The 16,589-nt window shown below is 42.8% G+C and overlaps 1 protein-coding gene across 4 annotated transcripts in view; it reads left to right on the forward strand.

The window, feature by feature from the left end:
* Window positions 1–16,589, forward strand: part of FAM168A (family with sequence similarity 168 member A) — a 173,223-nt gene that overhangs the window by 87,023 nt on the left and 69,611 nt on the right. The gene's annotated exons all lie outside the window — the stretch shown is intronic.

A 16,589-nucleotide genomic window follows, 5' to 3' on the forward strand; every position in this document is an offset into this window, starting at 1 on the left:
CTGTGGGCAACTTTTAAAATGAGGCTGCATTTTAAATTGCATTTTAACCTGTATTTTAAATTGGGTTTTTCCCCCTATTACATTTTTACTGTAATTTTACTGGTGTTAGCTGGGGAGGGTGGAGTATAAATAAAAATTATTATTATTATTATTATTATTATTATTATTATTAAAAATGCATCTCTGGGTTATTAGTGGGGCATAGGAATTGATTCATTATTATTTTTTCAAAATATAGTCCGCCTCCCCCCCCAAGGTCTGAGGGACAGTGGACTGGCCCCCCTGCTGAAAAAGTTTGCTGACCCCTGCTTTAGCTTTATACACAATTCACGGAATTTGGCTTTCTATAATTGCTTGTTTCGTTTGCACAGAGCATGCACATCCCGCCTAGAGCATTCTGAGAAATCAGTTTCCTCCAGTGCTTTGTATCAGATTTCTGTGCTGCACTGTGATGCAGATCTAATTGTTCTGAAATGTAAGCTTTGTGCTGGATGGCTTACCATGCTGGGCCTGTCTCATCTGTCCTGGGCCTCAAAACTGCCACCTGCCGGTCCTATCCATTGCTGCCACCACATCGAGTGACAATCTTGTTTGTGGCACCAACATTTCTGAAGAAGGGGACAATCTCAGGTTCATTGAAGGAACTGGATTGTTTATTTTTAACAAAAAAATTATGCACTGCCTGATTGTAAATAAAACCTCTAATACATTTACAAAAATGACACAAAAATGGAAATTGTAAATAAAAGCCTTTATTTTATTTTGTTTTAAAGCAGATATATTTTTAAAAATCAACAGTTAAGCTAAAACAAGTTTTAAAACAATTCAAATCCTACATCTCTGGATAGATTTGCCCAAACCAAAATGTTTTAAGCAGGTGTCAGAAAGAATGCAGCGAAGGTTCTTGCCTGGTGTCAGTAGGCAGGGAGATCGAAAGTGTGGGTGCTGGCACACTAAAAAGTCAGTTGGTTCTGCAAACTGAAGTGGCCAAGCAGACATATATGGGGCAAGGCGATCCTTCAAGTTGCCTGGTCTCAAGGTGCCGTCGGTTGAAGTAAGACTGCTACGGTTGTGGAAAAATGGTTGCAAGATTGGATGGCGAGATAGTCAGTCTTTTCAACAGGGCAACATCAGCTGTGGGTTTTATCTCTCCAGATTTAAAACAACTTCACTGGTTATCCATTTCTGAGCATAATTCGAAGTGCTGACGTTTACTTTTTAAAGCCTTATGGCTTGGAGCTTGTGTACCTGTGGGACTGAGTTTTCATACATGATTGAGCTCATTGTCAAAGACTGTTCTTCAGATTCTCCCACCCTGAAATTACAGGTAGGTAGCCGTGTTGGTCTGCCGTAGTTGAAACAAAATAAAAAAATTCCTTCCAGTAGCACCTTAGAGACCAACTAACTTTGTTATTGGTATGAGCTTTCATGTGCATGCACACTTCTTCAGAAATTGGATAGTTGGTGACTAACTAGTGAGAATACCTTTTTTTTGGCTCTGACTCCCTGCCATTAGAAAGGCCTTCCCAAGGAGGCTTGCCTAGCACTGGGGATGGAATTTCTTGAAAATCTCAATAGATTTATTCTAATAACTGTCCTGTTCCTTAATCCTGATGTGGAATTTGCCTCCCCCTTCTGCTCAAAATACAAACAATTCTCACATATTATACATAATATTATGTATATAATACTATAGGCATATATGCTCCAGGTTTCTTAAAGTAGCCAGAAAAGATACAGATACATATAACTGAATTTAAATACATATTATTAATATACTTACAAAGTTGTGATGCAGAAGTATAGCATGGGGCTTGACACTTTTGTATGTATCGTATGCAGATTATGCCTATTTCCGCGTGTAATTTTGCATATAATTTGCTGGGTTTTTAAACAGCGTCCACCAATGCAGGAGCAGCACAGACATGCTTGCTGAAAGAGGCAGTTTGATGCAAGCAAAGCTCACTTGGGTCAGAACTACTAAAAACTGTGTATAAATCCATTTAAAGCAGATTCCTTCATTCTAACCTGGCACCAACTCTTACTTCCTTTTGTCTTCCTTTTGTTACTTCCTTTCCCCCGCTAACATTCTCCTTTCCCTTCCTCCCCCACAACAAACCCTCTGTGAAGTGAGTGGGGCTGAGAGACTTCAGAGAAGTGGGACTGGCCCAAGGTCACCTAGCCTTTTAAAACATCAGCTGAATCAGGTTTTATTTTTGATGCTTGTTTTATTCCCTCTGTTGTCTTTAATTTTATGTTTTGCCAGCTTGGTATATATCATTGTTTTAACTCCCCCCCCCTTTAACTTGGGACGCGGGTGGCGCTGTGGGTTAAACCACTGAGCCTCTTGGGCTTGCTGATCAGAAGGTCAGTGGTTCGAATCCCTGCGACGGGGTGAGCTCCCATTGCTCAGTCCCTGCTCCTGCCAACCTAGCAGTTCAAAAGCATGTCAAAGTGCAAGTAGATAAATAGGTACCACTCCGGTGGGAAGGTAAACGGCATTTCTGTGCGCTGCTCTGGTTCGCCAGAAGCAGCTTAGTCATGCTGGCCACATGACCCAGAAGCTGGCTCCTTCAGCCAGTAAAGCGAGATGAACACCGCAACCCCAGAGTCGGCCACGACTGGACCTAATGGTCAAGGGTCCCTTTACCCTTTAAATTGCTGGATTGTGGGCCAGCTCACAGTCTAAACAAATAATAGAGGTAGAGAGTGGAGGCTGAGGTATGAGAAGGTTATGTAAAGGAACAACAACAACAAAACTGATGAGAAAATCAAGCAGGGTAAAGCCCTGGTGGATGGGAGGGAGAGGCTGGCAGGAGAAAGCATTGTTTGGAAAAGAGAATATGAGGGGTGTTGATGCTGGTGGCACCCAGATGTTATTTAGCACATCTGGAAGGTAGGGAAACCTGCTTCTACCCCCTATTCAGCAGTCCAGTTGCCAGACCCAGTTCTTAAGTTGCCAGGGCACCCTGGAAATTCCCGTCCCTGGAAATTGCAGCCACATGCGTGCCCACCCACCCCACTAAAATAATGATTTAGCAGAGTGGTGCTGCCAGATTTGAGAGTTTTCTTGTTTAGCTTGCTCTCTACCACACGACAAGCATTTCTTGTCCCTTTAGCATAACCCAAGTGCGCCTGTGTTTCTCTCAAAATCTGGAGGACGTGCAAGGCTTCATTTTGCTCTGAAACATTCTCCCCGTGTCCCTCTCTCTCCCTGTGCTCTCGCTGGCTTTCGTCCTCATTTCATCTAACCCAGTACCGGCCTGGAATGTTAATGCATCTGCAGCCAGAAATGATTTATCAGTTCCCAGAGCTCTGGCTAGGACAACAGGAAGAAAATATTGTCTCAATGAGCTTGCTTGGCACTGTTCAAATACACGAGTCCGGAAAGACTTTCCAGTGCTTTGGCCTCCACCAGTTTTGCATTGTGCCTGGTTGAAAGGGAGCTTTTTCAACGGGGGGTTTGTCTCTCGATTCAGCACTAACCTGCCATCGTTTCTTTAAATGCAAGAGGTAAATGGCAGGCTCTGTTCCCAGACCCATAAGCCTCATCTCGGCCGCACTTGGTGACCTCTCCAACTCAACACAAGCACCTGCTACTGGTTTTGTGCTGAAAGGGTTCCTGGAAACAAACCCTGGTATTTCACATTGCCCATGTGTTCAGGAAGGGCAATAAAACCGAAGCATTTGTTTTTATGTTGTGCTACTTAATGATGAGCACCCCCCTTCCCCACCCAGCTTTGCTCAATTTGGAATAGGGTTAGGTAAAAGGATTTTTTTGGAAAAACACACATCTCTAGCAATAATATGGTTTATTCTTTATTTCTGAGCCTATTTGGAAGTGTTGTATCCAACTAAGTTCTACTTAGAATGGACCCATTGAAATAAATGAACTGAGTTCTACTTAGAATGGACCCATTGAAATAATAATAATAATACAATAAATTTTTATTTATACCCCACCCTTCCCGGTTCAAAAACTGGGCTCAGGGCAGCTAACAAGAAATTTAAAACACTTTAAAACACTTAATTATAAAAGCAGCATAAAATACAGTATAAAAATATGAATAACAATAAAAATAAAAAATCAATTAGATAATCCCCAGGGCCAGTTGGCTGAATTGGTCCTACTTGGGCCAGTGAGGAGGCCAGGGGAGAATTAGCTGTGGGGTTTCAGAGCCGGTGATCTTCATAAAATAAATGAACTAAGTTCTACTTAGAATGGGCCTGTTGAAATAAATGAATCTAAGTTGGTCACTTAGTGACTTCAACATTATTATCAAAATGGTGACAGGCAGGGAAGCCATGCAGTTGTGCCTTTGTTAGGCCCTCAGCTTTTTTGCAGCAGCATCCTGGGCTCAAGGATCCATAAGAAATGTGGGTCCTGCTAGGAGATTTCCGTCATGGATTCTTGTGCCCAGATGCTGCACCAGTAGTAGTAGTGCTGAGAGCCTAACTGAGTGGCTCTGTCTGTCCTTGGAAGGGAGGAGGAAGTAGTCATGGCAGTGGAGAGAGTTAGATGGCACCAAGCGAGCCTGGAATGAACTGGGTTTGGACTCAGTATGTAACAATTCAGGGAAGCAAAACCAGCAGTTTTACCATTCTAACTCCCTTGTATATCATGCATGTCCAACAGTTCGATCGCAATCTACAGGTCAATCGCAGGGTGCCCCTGGTCGATCGCTGGTTTCTGATTTTTCAGCAATAATAATAATAATAATAATAATAATAAATTAGTTGGCGATCACTCGTAGCCGAGTAAGATTGTCTTCCATAAACATGGTTTTAACAATGACTAGGTGGGTGACTGTGGAGGCCAATTCCGTCCACAGTGGGGACATTGGTTTCCTGGCGGGAGTTGATCACGGTGTGGATTTGCCAAGCGTGCCTTCCTCTTAGCACGTTTCTCCCTTGCGTCCTGAGTTTGAGTGTCTTCAAAGCCCATGACACCTTTGGTAAAGGCTGTTCTCCAACTGGAGCACTCGCAGGCCAGTGTAATAATAATAATAATAATAATAATAATAATAATAATAATAATAATAATATTTTTATTGTCATTGCCCCCTCTCAGGGACAACGAAATTACTTGACTGCCCCATAAAAACACTAATTAAAACAATACAGTATAGTACAGCAAGGAAGATTAGATGACTTTCAAAGTCCAGGCTTCCCATTCAGGGCCGAGATCGCTCTGGAGAAGAAGCTGTTCTTAAGGCGGCTCGTTCTTGTCTTCATCGTCCTGTATCTCCGTCCCGACGGCAGGAGCTCGAAGAGACAGTGACCAGGATGCGATGGAGCTTTTACTATGTCCAGTGCCTTCCTATGGCACCTTGTGGCATAAATCTGCTCTAAGGTGGAGAGTGGGCAGCAGTGTTCCCCAAATGTTGGTGTTTATACTACATTTTTTAAGATTTGCCTTGAGACAGTCTTTAAACCTCTTTTGTTGACCACCAGCATTATGCTTTCCATTTTTAAGTAGTAGTAATAGTAGCAGTAGTAGTAGTAGTAATAATAATAATAATAATAATAATAATAATAATAATAATAATAATTAATAAAGATCAACAACTCTGGGTCACCCTCCCCCCAAAAAAACTCAACAACTCCAGTTTTTTTATAGTGGAAGTAGATCACAGTCTCTTCGAAGTTGGACGTGCCTGTTGTATATGAATCTCGCCCTGGAGCGGTATGAGGAGCAGACTGTCATGTCGGCTTCACTCAGTGCTATATCGCTTGTGAAACTGCTGCCACTCCTGAGTCTCTCTTGCTAGTCGCGTCTGCTGGGGGGAGTCAAGAGTTCCTTCCCGATCCCCAGCTGAGCGGTGCAAACAAGCTGCATTGTCTCAGACCGCGAGTGCCTGGGTGAAACCACCTCAGCTCTGGAGGTAAGTGCTGGGGCAGTTTCACCCGGTGCCCTGCATGCAGAGGCCAGTGCATCTTGTTTTTTCAGCATTACGGTATATCACCAAACCGCGATGTTTGGCTGGCGATACACCGCGATGTCGAAAAGCTGATATCGCCCAGCCCTACTCAGCACAATCGCTAGTGCTGCTTATAAATTTCAATCTGAACTGATTCAGACTGGAACTGTTGCAAGACAAAATATATTCATCTTAAATTGCTGTGGAACTGAGCTATTGCAAAGTTCTCTGGTTTGATCTCGCATTTCATTTCTTACATAGAGCCCTGCTTCTCTGCCTCCCCCCACTTGTGTGTGTAATGAGATTGCTTAGGAAATTTCACTAAAAAAACCTCCAAACACCCAGAGATACTTGAGCTGAATTTTCATTGTAATGATTTAGTCCATAAAGCTAACTGAGTCCCATAGAAATGAGAGTTCCTTAACCTGTCTTATCCTCTATGAAGCAGTTATTGTAGCTGGGCAGTTATAGCTTTGCGTTTGACATTATTGCCTTGTGTGTCCTCTTGAGGATTATGTTTCTGCCTCTCATTTATTAAATGGCTTACATGTTGTAGGAATGAGCATTCTCCTCCTCTAGGGAGAGGGATTTAGCTGCCTCTTTTATTGGGGTCCCCAGGAGGTAAAGTGCATAGTAATAACCATCAGTGGGAGGTGATAGCAGGAAGACTCATGTTAGCTTAAGGGGGTGAAAGAACCACATGGGTGGCAATCATATGATGCTGTCTGTCTGCCTTTGATCATTTGACTCAGAGCTGCTTTCGCTTCCGCCCCTCGCTATCTTTCCTCAGGTAAGGACCATTTCCTGCTTTCCCCCCCTGCTTTTTTATTTTGGAAGTGTGATCGATGGGGTGCAGGCAAGGAATCTGCTCAAAAGCCACTGAAATTTTACAGGCTGGTTTTATTATTGTTCTAGATTCAGGTAGGTAGCCGTGTTGGCCTGACGCAGTCAAAATATATTTAAAAATTGCCCAGTAGCACCTTAGAGATCAACTAAGTTTGTTCTTGGTATAAGCTTTTGTGTGCATGCACACTTCTGCACACGAAAGCTTATACCAAGAACAAACTTTGTTGGTCTCTAAGGTGCTACTGGACAATATTATTATTATTATTATTATTATTATTATTATTATTATTATTATTATTATTATTATTTGAAAGCAGAATAGCATTACAGTGGTTTAAGAACAGCCCTGTTTATGAACGATTCAGTTTACGAACTCCACAAAACCGGAAGTAGTGTCCCAGTTTGCGAAGTTTACCTTGGTCTAAGAACGGAAGCCGAATGGTGGAAGGGCACTGGCGGCAGGAGGCCTCATTAGGGAAAGCGTTCCTCGGTTTAAGAACGGTTTCGGTTTAAGAATGGACTTTTGGAACGGATTACGTTCGTAAACCAAGGTACCTTCTGGCGGTTCCCTCATTGCGAGAAGTGAGGTTACAGGGAACCAGACAGAGGGCCTTCTTGGTAGTGGCGCCCGCCCTGTGGAACACCCTCCCTTCAGATGTGAAGGAAATAAGCAGCTATCTTCTCTTTAAAAGACATCTGAAAGCAGCCCTGTTTAGGGAAGTTTTTAATATTTAATGCTGTATTGTTTTTAACACTTGATTGGAAGCCGCCCAGAGTGGCTGGGGAAAGTCAGCCAGATGGGCGGGGTATAAATAATAAATTATTATTATTATAAATTATTATACCACTGTACCCAGTTTAGCAGGTTGTTTAGCTTGCATGCATTGCTTACTACTTCAGATGAACAAAAAGTACGAATCAAGAGGATTTGTGACTGGTGAATCATGTAAGCCTCAGAGCACAGCGGTCTAGGAATGGATGCTGAGCTTTCCACAGTCTAGAAAAGTTGCTAGAGTATGGAGATTACAGAGTAAAATTAGGGAGACCTGAATTTGGGTCTCACCAACATTTCTATACTTCTGTGTCAGGTTCTCTCTCCTTCATACTGGAAAGTGAAGGCATGCAGTTTTTCTATTGTGGTATCAGCATCCTGTTTTGCTTGCTTCCCACCTGCTCATCCCAGTTCTTCCTAACAGACTGGCAGGGGTATAAAAACTCTTACTCTTACCCCCACGTTAGTAATGGTACTTAAGCAGTTATCAGGGGGGCAGGAAGAGGAGAGAATCCAGCACAGGGCTGCCATTTGTAGTTGAGTGTAGCATTTGGGCTCGTCCCCATTATATGGCTTTGGCCATGTCTCTCTCTCTCTCAGCCTTAGTTTCCTATATGTAAAATGGGCTCTTGCAAAGGCAATAGAGTCTTGTGAACAAGAAATGCTACACAAATAATATGAACAGTTACAGAAAGGTAGCCGTGTTGGTCTGCCATAGTCAAAACAAAAATTTTTTTTCCTTCCAGTAGCACCTTAAAGACCAACTAAGTTAGTTCTTGGTATGAGCTTTCGTGTGCATGCACACTTCTTCAGATACACTGAAACAGAAGTTGCCAGATCCTTCTATATAGTGAGAAGGTGGGGAGGGGTATTACTCAGAAGGGTGGTGGGAATGGGTGATTGGCAGATAGCTGTGATGAGCCTGTTGACGACTCTTAACGACTGCAATAGGTCTTAATAGACAAAGCCATTTTTCACCTTCTCACCCCTTGCTTTTACCTGTAAGACCTATTGCAGTCGTTAAGAGTCGTCAACAGGCTCATCACAGCTATCTGCCAATCACCCATTCCCACCACCCTTCTGAGTAATACCCCTCCCCACCTTCTCACTTCTCACTAGTTGGTCTTTAAGGTGCTACTGGAAGGAAAAAAATTTTTTGTTTTAAATAATATGAACAGTAGGTGTAGGCACTTAAAGCACAAGGATTTCTAAAATGTTTCTATTAGGAACAAAGCCCAGTGGCTTTGTTTTGCTTTCTCAACACTGTGTAAATCCATCCCACCAAGTGTGTCAGACTAATATCTGAAAGCGTAAACATGAAGTAGGAACCAACCGCTTTCCCATTAATCTTCAAACTTTGGTTAGCATGACAACAGGTCACAACTCTTCTATTGCCATGACAATTTGCTGTGAGATTGTTGAAATGTCATGCCATCAAGTTATTTTTAGTTCATTTGCTCTTCCCATGGAGACCAACTTCGACTGAAGTCGTGAAAACAACTTCATTTTAAGCACCATGAAAGATACTGGCAGCAAAGATCTCCCTGTCATTGGTGTTCCTCTCTTTCAAGCGATGGGCAATACTTTAGCGCTCATTTTCTCAATTATTGGTGATGTAATGGCTTTGGGTCCCTGGCCTGAATGGTGAGAGAAGATTCTGTAGTGTTAAATGTGTGTGGCTTGTACCTAAGAGAAAGGGAGATGAGTCAAAAGCAGGAACCTTCAGAAAGAGGCCGCTCTGAAATGCTTTGTATGGTTTTCTATGGTTTCATTTACTTTCCCCCCATTTATGCGTGCACGTTTTGCATACACATACTCTTTACATATGCCTTTTGTGTGCTGCTGTTATGGTGGGGACCAATGCATCAAAAAGTGGGTACAGATTTAAAAGAATTAAGTTATATATAGATAGGTAGATACACTCACCCCACTTTGAAATATCTTAGGTTAGAAAGCCAATTCAAAAATGTACTAAAAGTTGTTACAGTGGTACCTCTGGTTACAGACACTTCAGGTTACAGATGCTTCAGGTTACAAACTCCACTGACCCAGAAATAGTACCTCGGGTTAAGAACTTTGCTTCAGGATGAGAACAGAAATCATGCAGCGGCAGCAGGAGGCCCCATTAGCTAAAGTGGTACCTCAGATTAAGAACGGACCTCCAGAACGAATTAAGTTTGTAACAGAGGTACCACTGTATTTGTTCAAAATAAAATACATACAATGTGCCCCCACAGTCTGATTGGTGGCAAGCATTTTGATCATGTTGTCTACTTTCATCCAGTTTTGCAAAAGCTTCCCTAAATGCTCACATTTCAGATACTCAACTTTCTATACCAGTGCCTTCAAGTGAAAGCATTTGTTCAGTTTCACATGCAAATGTTTAGCATTTTTTAGAAGAAAAGTGGGACCTGAAACAAATTGTCTCTGTGTGGGGTGCTCCTGTTCAAAATGACAGCCACCCCTTTGCACCAGGATATTCCATTCATTCCATTTCACCTCCAGTTTCCTCTGTTAGGAGAGGCTCAGAACTTACAGAGCTCTCCATCAAGCCCAATCAGTATTCCATGCTTGGTGACCTGTTTCCCCTCTCTCCCTGGTGGTTCTTAAGAGTTTTTGTGCTTCTGTAAACCTTAGAATTCCTCCAAGCTTGCTGATACATCCTGCCCCTGTGTGTGTGTGTGTGTGGTTTCATTTTGGCTGCTTAAGTTTTCACCTTCTGATACTGTCGGATCAAATACAAGAAAAATCCTGTTCCAAAGCAAAGGGAAAGAACTGCGCCTGCAAGATACAACCAACACATTGCCGCGTGTATTCTGTTGCTCTCCAGTAACCAGTGAAAATAAAATGGGATGTTTTACAGACATCCGAGAAACTCAGGGGGATAATTCCGTCCGGCATTTAATTGAGGAATTTCATGCCGCTACAATGGAATTTAATTTAGATTTACAGCCTTGTTAAACGCGCAGCCTTTCTGTTGCTGATTTTATAGTGCCTTGTCAAAAAGGGTTTGTTCCATGACCAAGTGGGATTTCGGTTGGTTACTGTAAAAATGCAGTAGCCGTAAAATCAGGGCTGCATTTAACCACTAAGGTACAGAAAGCTCTCTCTTGTCCCATTCTGTAACCTGCCTGCCACCCTTGGATGTGTCTATGAATTGCAGTGGCTGCTAGCTCTCAGTCTTGGTCACCATGTTTCTTCATGATGATGAACATGTGCACAGTGGTACCTCGGGTTAAGAACTTAATTCGTTCTGGAGGTCCGTTCTTAACCTGAAACCGTTCTTAACCTGAGGCACCACTTTAGCTAATGGGGCCTCCCGCTGTTCTGTTCTCATCCTGAAGCAAAGTTCTTAACCCGAGGTACTATTTCTGGGTTAGCAGAGTCTTTAACCTGAAGCGTCTGTAACCTGAGGTACTACAGTACATGTATGCAAGGGAGGCATAAAGGAGTAGCCAAGCCAGAGGTATTGGTGGTGGCTAGGAGTGTTGGGGAATTGGCTCCTGCTGTGAGCCCCTCAGGCTAAACTGATGTTCAGTGCACCTTTGCATTTAACACGCTGTTGTGTTAAGATACAAATTATAATTATCATTACTACTGCATGGGTGCTGGCGAAATTTAACTCCATCCCCCAAGCAGTTGCTATTTGCATTTTTTAAAGTGCGCATCGAATGGATATACACATTTAACATCATATCTAGTTTGGACTCAAGTGTGATTTTCAATGGGTGCAAATTCCTTTTCGTTACTTGCAAATTGCAAGAGAAGTAACAACTGTACAGTCATATCTGGGGTTACAGCTGCTTCAGGCTGCATTGTGCTTTGCGCATGCGCAGAAGTGCCAAATCGCAACCCGCACATGCGCAGACGTGGGTTGCGAACGTGCATCCTGCACGGATCACATTCGCAACCTGAGCATCCACTGTATTTGTTTGTATTTAAACTTGCCTTTGTGTTCTATTTTCTTCATTCACCAGACTGGGAGTTGATTTTTCTGGAGCCCCCCACCCCAGAACAGTTTAAATTTGACAATGAAAACTTATTTCAAAGAACAGCTTCTGTTTCACAAGATTATTGTCTGGATGGGATCCAGAAAGACGTGGCATTTGCTGATCTCTGCGCCTTTTTATTGTAGCCAAAAGGCAGCACTTGGCTGACACTGCCAGAGCATCTCTTTCCAGCAGAGCCAGCCAGACCTCTTAATCTATACAGGAGCCCTTGGGGAAGGTAAAAATTTTATGCACCCCAGGGAAGTAGCATGCAGTCTTAAAGGTGGATTGCCAGGACTCCTGGGTTTAATGCCGTAACATGCACTCCTTATCTGGATATTGAAACCTGAATGGCTGCATGATAATTTGTGGTTCAGGCCCCTTTTGTCCCTTCAGTGGTCGCACTACTGATTTAGCAGTGACTTTCCCCACTTCCATCCCTCTGAATAATCAACCTGCAAAATGAAAATACGACTGCTTGAAGATGGTTGGGTCTTCTATGAAACACCATATATTTTTTCTAAGCTTGTGCACTGTTATCAAGCAATTCCTGAGCATTATCTTTAAAAATATGCATTTATTGACCTCTGGCGACAACCTGCCTCTCATGGAAATACATTTTGGGATGAAGGATGTGTGCAAGTGGAGGGGAACCCAGTCTGAGACACTTGTAGTAACTGGAAATAATAGATTTTGTCTGTTGAGCCACTCTTCTGATCTTGTAGTAGTTCATTGTTCGTGTTTGCTTATATGTGGCATAACAAATGAAGCGCTATAAAAGACAACAAATTCTGAACAGCCTCATAAGCAAATATATGTATAATTGCTTCAGTTAAAAAAGAAAATGAGAAAGTGGCACTTGAATCCCTTGCTTGTAGGAGAGGAGGCAGTCTGATCTGTGAGGTGTTTGTGTTGCAGTGCATGCTCTGGTTATCTCCTGCTTGGTCTACTGCAATACGCTCTATGTAGGGCTACTTTTGAAGGTGACTCAGAAACTACAACTAATCCAGAATGCAGCAGCTAGACTGGTGACTGGGAGCGGCCACCGAGACCACATAACACCAATCTTGAAAGACCTACATTAGCTCCCAGTATGTTTCCAAGCACAATTCAAAGTGTTGGTGCTGACCTTCAAAGCCCTAAATGGCCTCAGTCCAGTATACCTGAAGGAGCGTCTCCACCCCCATCATTCTACCCGGACACGGAGGTCCAGCTCCGAGGGCCTTCTGGCAGTTTCCTCGCTGCAAGAAGTGAGTTTGCAGGGAACCAGGCAGAGGGCCTTCTCAGTGGTGGCTCCCGCCCTGTGGAACGCCCTCCCACCAGATGTCAAGGAAATAAACAACTATCTGACGTTTAGAAGACATCTGAAGGCAGCCCTGTTTAGAGAAGTTTTTAAAGACTGATGTTTTAATTTTTATTCTTTTGTCGGAAGCCGCCCAGAGTAGCTGGGGAAACCCAGCCAGATGGGTGGAGTATAAATAATAATAATAATTAATGGAATAATGCCAGCCTCTATGCTTCATTCCTTGTAGGGAGCTGTGGCTACTTGGATGGTGAGAGATATGGGCGGCTGCTGGAGAATTATCAGGAGTAGACTGGCATGCCAATACAGCCCCCCTCCACTCTTCCAAATTAACTGTTAAATAAAGCTTGTTCATTCCAAGAGCTGCTTTTGTGACATCAGTCTCTTCAAACGAACACTCAGTTAATTAATATTGAAGTCCATTTGAAAAACTAGGGGGGAAACTGTTCATGTAAATGGGTGCTTTGGTCAGCTGCATGCTTGATAGCTCTGCAGAAGACACAGGCATCTGTGTTTTTAATTATGGCTGCCAATTTAATACTGAATTATTATTTTTTTAAGCATTCCTTCTTTGCTACTGAAATTTCAGGACGAGCTTCTTGCAGCTGTAAACGTTTCCACGTGACAGCCGGTTAGAGCTGAGATATTTCTCCCGTAGGCCAGTGTGCACATCTGTGCTGGCAAATGACATTAGCTGACCCCCTCTGGTGTTAGTTAGCATGGTGTGTCGCTTCGGCAGGGCAGCGCTCATGCTATAATGCTGCAAGGATTCTGGAAAGCACGTGACTTGACATCTTCATCAGCTTCTTTGCCCAGTGGGCATGCTTTCTGTGGGACGTCTTTCTCGACACTGTCCGGGTGTGTGACACTGACATGCCAGTTTTAAAATCATTATCCTGATTTTAGTTTGCTAGGCATCAGGGCGGGTTTGATTTAAATCAATTTGATTTAAATCACGATTTCAATCACTCGTCAGTAAGACTTGATAAAAGACCTCTCTTTTAAATCAGAACCAGTGAAGGCGGTGAAGGTCCTGTGCGAGTGCTTGGAGGCTGTTGGTGGATGGATGGCGGCTAACAGATTGAGGTTGAATCCTGACAAGACAGAAGTACTGTTTTGGAGGGACAGGAGGTGGGCGGGTGTGGAGGATTCCCTGGTCCTGAATGGGGTAACTGTGCCCCTGAAGGACCAGGTGCGCAGCCTGGGAGTCATTTTGGACTCACTGCTGTCCATGGAGGCGCAGGTTAATTCTGTGTCCAGGGCAGCTGTCTACCAGCTCCATCTGGTACGCAGGATGAGACCCTCCCTGCCCGCAGACTGTCTTGCCAGAGTGGTGCATGCTCTGGCTGTCTCTCGCTTGGACTACTGCAATGCGCTCTACGTGGGGCTATCTTTGAAGGTGACCCGGAAACTACAACTAATCCAGAATGCAGCAGCCAGACTGGTGACTGGGAGTGGCCGCCGAGACCACATAACACCGGTCCTGAGAGATCTGCATTGGCTCCCAGTACGTTTCCGAGCACAATTCAAAGTGTTGGTGCTGACCTTTAAAGCCCTAAACAGCCTTGGTCCAGTATACTTGAAGGAGCGTCTCCACTCCCATCTTTCAGCCCAGACACTGAGATCCAGCGCCGAGGGCCTTTTGGCAGTTCCTTCATTGCGAGACGTGAGATTACAGGGAACCAGACAGAGGGCCTTCTCAGTAGTGGCGCCCGCCCTGTGGAACCCTTCAGATGTGAAGGAAATAAGCAGCTATCTTCTCTTTAGAAGACATTTGAAGGCAGCCCTGTTTAGGGAAGTTTTTAATATTTAATGCTGTATTGTTTTTAACACTTGATTGGAAGCCGCCCAGAGTGGCTGGGGAAACTCAGCCAGATGGGCGGGGTATAAATAATAAATTATTATTATTATTATAAATCACTTTTTTACAGACTCATTCTTGCTGGTATAATCTTAATATTTACAATTGGGAAGAAGGGCATGGATCCAGTGAACTCTTATTAGTTGACTGGCAAGCACTTCAAGGTCTCGCCAAGGACTTACAGATCCCAGTTGCTATTTCCACCACACACGCATACACCCTTTGGATTTGCTTCTACATTCAGGTTCCTATTCTGTACAGTTAAGTGTTAGTGCAGTTGTTGGAACCCAGTGGGACTGGGAAGAGGTTGCCAGCCCTGAAGTGCCTTCAGCACTTGCCTCAAGTCTGAGTTGCACAGACATGCAACTGACTTGCACAATCATTACACAAAGATCCCAAGACTTGTGGAGTATTCTGCTCACAAGGTTGCACTTTCATTTTTTAAAATATATATATATATAATTTTTATTAGTTTTTTTAACATATCATTTTCGACAGTAATTAAACATACTTTTACATCTTATTCAATTTTTTTTGACTTCCATCAATCCTGTCTGAAAATTTTCCAATCTAATCTCTCAGTATTCATTTCTTATCTTCCCTATTACATTTCAAACTCATGACCAATATCTCTATCTTTTTCTCCTTTTAACACTTTGTATATTTCTCCTTACAAAACCTCTTGTAGTCCTACTAGCGTAATTTGTTGATTGCAGTTGCTCTTCAAATAATTCATATACTTCTTCCAATCTTCTGTGAATCTCTGGTCCCGCAGGTTTCGAATCCTTCCTGTCATTTTGTCCAATTCTGCATAGTCCCTTAATTGGTTGCACTTTCATTTTTACTGCTTCACACTCAGCTACTTGTGCAGATCTATTCCACCCCAAACAATCTATTCATTGAACCCCTTGGAACTTAGCATTTAAGAGGTAAGGGGTTGTTTCTGTGTGTATAAATTTGCAAAGGAACAATGGGATTAAGGTTTTTCCCTCAACTCTGTATGTTCATTTTGTAACATTTTTCCTGTGAAGAAAAGGCATGTTATCTCTGCAGACACAAATTCACACTTTTGAGAACTGCAAAAACAAGCATCTGTGATAATATCTTCTCGTTAGAAAAACTGCCCCAAATAACCTTACAGAAACCTCTGGAAGAGCATGACATTGTGAATGGATTAATGGAATTCATTTACCAAAAAATTTAAACATTGCATATAAAGCCTCATGCTACATAATTAAAAACAAATCCTTTTTTCCCCATGAATAGCCTTTGGACTATAATGTAACTTAAATAGAAAACTATCTTTAGAAAGATTTTTCCTCTGAAAGCATTTTATTTTAAAATAAAATCCAATTTAAATCAAAAAAATTCCAATTTAAATTTTAAAAAAATCTGACTTTTTAATAAAAAAACCCATTGAAAAAACCCATTAAAAAAACCATTTTCCACCTTACTAGGCATGGAGCTGTATGATCCTGGGAAGGGGGGACACACTCATGGTTGTGGAGCTGTTTGCTGATAGGCATCTCTTTGTCTCTTCAGCTTATTTTGTTTGGCCCTTTCACCAGCTGCTTCCGATGACTCCTTGGTTTCTGCAACTGGGAAGTCATCCTGTCAGGTTAAGGGGATGGGGCAACCCCTTACAAAATTGTGTGTGGTTTCTTCTCTCGCACAAAGCTGGAGGGCAACCAAGATTCTAAAGGACCTGGAAACTAAGCCTTATGAGGTTGTTGGATGTATTTAACATTTAACACAGAGAAGCGAAGACTAAGAGGTGATATGATAGTCATCTTCAAATATCTGAAGGGTTGTCACATGTAAGATGGGTGTTGGGAGCACCCTACTCTTGTGTAGGAGCCTGGTAGAGACACATGCCCGACTGGCATGTTCTCTCCCT

Source organism: Podarcis raffonei, chromosome 4 (assembly GCF_027172205.1).
Source record: "Podarcis raffonei isolate rPodRaf1 chromosome 4, rPodRaf1.pri, whole genome shotgun sequence".
NCBI classification, from domain to species: Eukaryota; Metazoa; Chordata; class Lepidosauria; order Squamata; family Lacertidae; genus Podarcis; species Podarcis raffonei.